Below are 6,000 nucleotides of genomic sequence, written 5' to 3'. Positions count from 1 at the left end.
AATATTGAAATCCAATGACTGAGAGTAGATCTAAGTCTGGGAAAGGTAAAGTAAGGCATTCATACAGCATGCCTGAGATTTCAGCCAGTAGATTTAAAAGACTAGCTTAAAGCCTAAAGTGAGGGGCATATATTAGTTAACAAATTTTTAAAAAATTGACTAGCATCAGACAAATATTTTTTAATTACTCTGGTTAAAGGAGAGTCTTGAAACTCTGGTTAAAGAAGAGTCTTATAACTGAGATTCTAAATAGAGAAGAGCACAGAATGTGTGCCTCTAAATAGAGCAGGAAGGGAGAATGGATTCCTCTGTATTGCAAGAAGATCCCAGGAAACCAAATCTGTGGATCTGATTGAAACTGTAGTAGCAGTATACCTACATCGCTAATTTAGTTCATTGTTTTATAGTTTTATATAACTTTCTAACCTATTTCCTATTATACTTTTATTAGAAATGTTGAACTACTTTGTCTTTTATTGGTGTAAGAATGTATTGTTACCCCCCTTTGGGGTGTATCCTTTCTACTAAAACAATATAAAAGATATTTGTATTTGCTATCTTTTACTTATTTTTTGGGATATATATTTTAGAGATGATATCTCTTCTGCTTTTTATACGGATTAAGAATGAGAGATGGTTAGTGTTTGCTTGGAAGATGTATTGAGATTAAATAAAATCATAATCGCATCAACATACCCATTCAAATAAGATTATAATTATTTAAATTAAATATTTCAGTATTTATAACACAAAATAAATAAATATCATGAAGTTGAACTACTTCTGCATTTAGGATTTTTATATTTAATAGTGTCCTCAAAAAATTTCAGCCCATTCGGTCCAGCCGTTTGGCCGGCCAGAGGGTACATATATATGAATGTCTTGTTTTATTATGTAGATATACACTGTAAAAAAAACCTTGTTGTATTCATCGGGAAAATTACAGTTATTTATATTGTACACCCTGTCTGTAAAGATAAATCGCAAAACAGATCGAGTGTGCGAATGTTATAGATATATTTATTGGAACAATAGCAGTGTATAGGACATTTTTCTTTAAGTTCTATAAAATGATTTACGATAAATCCTGCTCTACGTTTATTAAACAAAGTAGAAATCTTAACCATCCTCTCAATAAACATATTAGGTTAGGAAAAATAAGACATGTACAAAAAAATAAGTAAACCTGAGGCCTAATTTAAAGAATTGAGCGGCGGCTTAAATTTAAGCCGCGGCTCAAATATGGTTGGTTTTACTTAAAATTGTATTCAATGTTTCAGAATTTAAGCCGGTGCTCAATTGAAACCTGATTTGGCGTATTTAAGACGCGGCTCAAATTCATTAAATTCGGACACTGGAACATTGTAGGCAGGGTTTCATTTGAGAGAAGAAAACCAGCTATACGGAAATGTTGATAATCTTTTTCATTCTTAAAAATACATTTAATTTTTTTTACGTTTTACTAATTTCATTAATGCGCATTTATAATTCAGTTTCTACGTTTTAGAAATTTTTCAGTAAGACTATTTAATGAGCTTTATTTCCTATAACAATTAATATTGAATCTAATTAAGGAGAACATGTAGTTCACATAAATTTAACAAAGGCACTGAATCAACACGTGTTGTTATCTTCTTTACTCCGTAGATTAACACTACAATGGCACTGAATCAACACGTGTTGTTTTCTTCTTTACTCCGTAGATTAATACTACAATGGTACTGAATCAACACGTGTTGTTATCTTCTTTAATCCGTAGATTAACACTACAATGGTACTGAATCAACACGTGCTGTTATCTTCTTTACTCCGTAGATTAACACTACAATGGTACTGAATCAACACGTGTTGTTATCTTCTTTACTCCGTAGATTAACACTACAATGGTACTGAATCAACACGTGCTGATATCTTGTTTACTCCGTAGATTAATACTACAATGGTACTGAATCAACACGTGCTGTTATCTTTACTCCGTAGATTAACACTACAATGGTACTGAATCAACACGTGCTGTTATCTTTACTCCGTAGATTAATACTACAATGGTACTACTGAATCAACACGTGCTGTTATATTTACTCTGTAGATTAACACTACAATGGTACTGAATCAACACGTGCTGTTATCTTGTTTACTCCGTAGATTAATACTACACTGGTACACGTGCTGTTATCTTTACACCGTAGATTAGAAAATCATAGTTTGTGACAAAGACTCAATTCCTTTACAAGAACCCGGGCATTTTTTCTTTCTCGAAAATGCTATTGTTATATGGCAGTCTACCTATTTCCGCCTGTAGAGATATTTTTGAGGAATAACAAGGTATTCTGTTATACTAAGTTTCTAGTTTCTTAATTGGAAAAATATGTGTATTGACAAAATAGTGAAAATCTCTTTAAGATTTTAGTTTGGTTTTCTATTTCTCTGTTCGAACCGTTCAGGCTCATTTTTTGTGACAACTCACATGACCTTTGAAAATATTATGGCTGGTCAAAATAAAAAAAATTGCGTGAAAATAACTTTTGGCGATTTCTAAACATCTACCAATTTATACAGAAAAATCTTTTAAAAAACTGTTTTTTATTGGAGTGGAAGGAAAAAATGAGGTTTGAAAGGGTATCTTTGTGAATCAGGGAGGGATGCCTGTTTTATTTTTTAAATGAAGAGACACATGAAACAGTTCCTTTCAGACAATTCATGAAAACGAGATAAAAGAGAGCTAAAAATTATTCGAATAAATTTTTTCAGTGAACAAGAAATAAATTTCTAATTTTTATAAAAAATGAGATTTTTTTATTTCATTGCTATCATAATCCAGTATCATAAGCTGCTTTTCTTTTTCATTGAAAATTAAACACCATGCGACATTCAACGTGCACTATGCATCAACAAACTTGAATTGCAAAATCTTTTAATTAGTTTAAAATTCATCTCTTGATTCAAGGTCACAGATACTTCACAGACACTTACAGAACCATTAATTGGATAGATACTCCGCAGACACTTACAGAACCATTAATTGGATGGATACTTCACAGACACTTACATAACCATTAATTGGATGGATACTCCACAGACACTTACAGAACCATTAATTGGATACTCCGCAGACACTTACAGAACCATTAATTGGATGGATATTTCACAGACACTTACATAACCATTAATTGGATGGATACTCCGCAGACACTTACAAAACCATTAATTGGATGGATACTTCACAGACACTTACAGAACCATTAATTGGATGGATACTCCGCAGACACTTACAGAACCATTAATTGGATGGATACTCCGCAGACACTTACAGAACCATTAATTGGATGGATACTTCAGAGACACTTACATAACCATTAATTGGATGGATACTTCGCCGACACTTACAGAACCATTAATTGGATGGATATTTCACAGACACTTACAGAACTATTAATTGGATACTCCGCAGACACTACAGAACCATTAATTGGATGGATACTTCACAGACACTTACAAAACCATTAATTGGATGGATACTCCGCAGACCCTTACAGAACCATTAATTGGATACTTTAGTCGCAACAACATAAATATTTAAAATTTGGTGATGGATGATGATCGGTTTTAATTCCACATTTAAAAAAAATAGATTTCGGCTTCGGTTCACTCTCTTCAGTTCTTAAGGTTGTTTATGTCATGAAGATTGTAAACATGTAAATATTCGTTGTTCAGACACTGGCATGTTGATGTATAAAAATATCTAAATAATTTTGAAAATTGACAATATCTGATTGGGGTTTCTCTTGAAAAATAACTTACAGATTGTTAAATAAATTGTCAGAATTTAATACTTTTCAGAGAGAAAAACGACGATTTCTTCCTTAGGCGCGAAACTAGGGGGGGGCGAGTGGGGTAAGGCCCCCTAGCCTGATAAAAGGGGCCGGGCATGGGGGGGGGCAGGTATTTTTAGATATTTTTACTATCAGTTCTGTCACTAATTATGATATTGCTTTAATACTGTAGTATAACTATTAAATTAATCCTACATGTTCAGCGCAAATATTGTGTAATTGTCAAATTAAAAAATATTTTTTATGTAAAATCATGATTTTTTAATGAAAGGCATTTCTTGTCGAGTCAGTGTTTGAGTACAATGTACATATTTGATTTATGGATGAATAATGAATATAAATATTTATGTAAATTGTAAATTAATTAATATTGTGATTTATATTCACCAGAATAGATTTCTTTTTTTATTTCATATAAAATGTGTTGACTTACTGAATATCCGGTTGGTAACGTTAATTTATCATTGTTTGAGTATAATACACATTTTTCTTGCCCCCCCCCCCATAAAATGTTTTTTTTTTGGGGGGGGGGGGCAAAAAAATTGTTGGCGCTTAGCGTGAAATATTTCCCTCTAGCCCCCTCCCCCTTAACAAATGTCTAGTTGCGCGTCTGTTCTTCCTTATTGTTGCCATAAGTAATTCACAACAATATTATTATTATTAAAGATTTATTCACACACATTTAATATACATACACATATTACATATATTAGTGGTATAGTTTAAATTTGTTTTGCTTGGAATGATATTAGATGTATTCATTATTCACTCTCATAATCGCATAAACCTGCTATATTTAAAAAATCTATAGTCAGCCTTTTGATAATATTTTTCTTTCGGTAATAATTTCCTTGCACTTAAAAAGTTGATTTAGAGTTACAGATTATTAGTACAACCTTAAGCTTATCCAGTTCCAAATATGGTAAACTACAGAAAATCAAATCTTTGCAAAAAGAGCAATTAGAGCAGTAAATAAAAGTTCATTTAAAGCACATTCAGATCCAATATTCTTCAGATTAGAACTTCTAAATCTTGATGATAAACTAGGTTTTCTATCTTTTATGCATAAATACTTTTATAAAAACCTTCCAAATTCCTTCCATGATATGTTTAATTCTTTAGCTGAACCAAATAGAACAAAATCATATCAACTTGCGCGGGTTCTTTTTAAAACGCTAGAATATTTCCCTTCCGCTTTATTTCCAAAAATATGGAATTCGATTGAATTGGAGCTTAAAGACTGTTAAAAAAAATCTTCAAAAACTATTTAGATAGTTATGCAAGTTATATCTGTAAAAGAAATAACTGTTTTTCATGTGGATAAACTTAGTCTTTGCTATCTTCTTCACCCTGTAATTCAAAAACATAATTCTAATAATATATGTTATCCTCTGTTACAACTCTTCCGCTGAGTACCCACCCTTTCCCTTATACTTTTTCACCCCCTCCGTACCTTATTCATGATTTATCATCATAGTTTTGTTTAAAATATACACTGTGCAGTGTACATCCATCTATTTTTTACAATTCTTATTCGCTTATAATAGGCCTACCAATCAAAACAACCAACTCTGCTTAGGCGGGTCCAAACTACATAGTAAATAATGATTTGTTATTTGTATTATCTCGTGCTTTGTAGTTGAATAAAAATATGGAAAATATAGTCACGCAAAATCTTTTACACACCTCTCAGTCCCAATAAATACTAAAAACTTAAAGGGACCGTTCACTTATTTGGGTAATTTCATGGTCATCTAGTTAGCTTATTAGCTATTCATTAGTATTAGTCTTAATTTTCAAAGATATATATGACCGCGCGGAGAAAATGTCGATTTATCGATTAGAATTCCAGTGGAAAGGTATGATACAACAACAATTAACCTTTTTCGTGTTTAAACATTATTTGACAAAATAACACGTTTATATACAAAGACGACTTTCTCTCTCACACAAACCGGTTCCTAAATTCCAACTCTTCAATAAATCACAAGAAAACGTAGTAAACTGTCAAATGTTTAAAATAAGTTATATTTTAAGAATTGACAATTTAAAAATAAGATATCTACAATTAACTACATTTGGATATTTTTAAAAATCCATGACAAAAAGCATCAAATATGTAAATGCAAAGGTATCATACATTTGCATTAGAATTTTGAATGATGAA

The sequence above is a fragment of the Eurytemora carolleeae genome, unplaced genomic scaffold (assembly GCF_000591075.1).
Source record: "Eurytemora carolleeae unplaced genomic scaffold, Eaff_2.0 scaffold15, whole genome shotgun sequence".
In the NCBI taxonomy this organism is placed as follows: domain Eukaryota; kingdom Metazoa; phylum Arthropoda; class Copepoda; order Calanoida; family Temoridae; genus Eurytemora; species Eurytemora carolleeae.
This window is presented reverse-complemented; position numbering follows the sequence as displayed.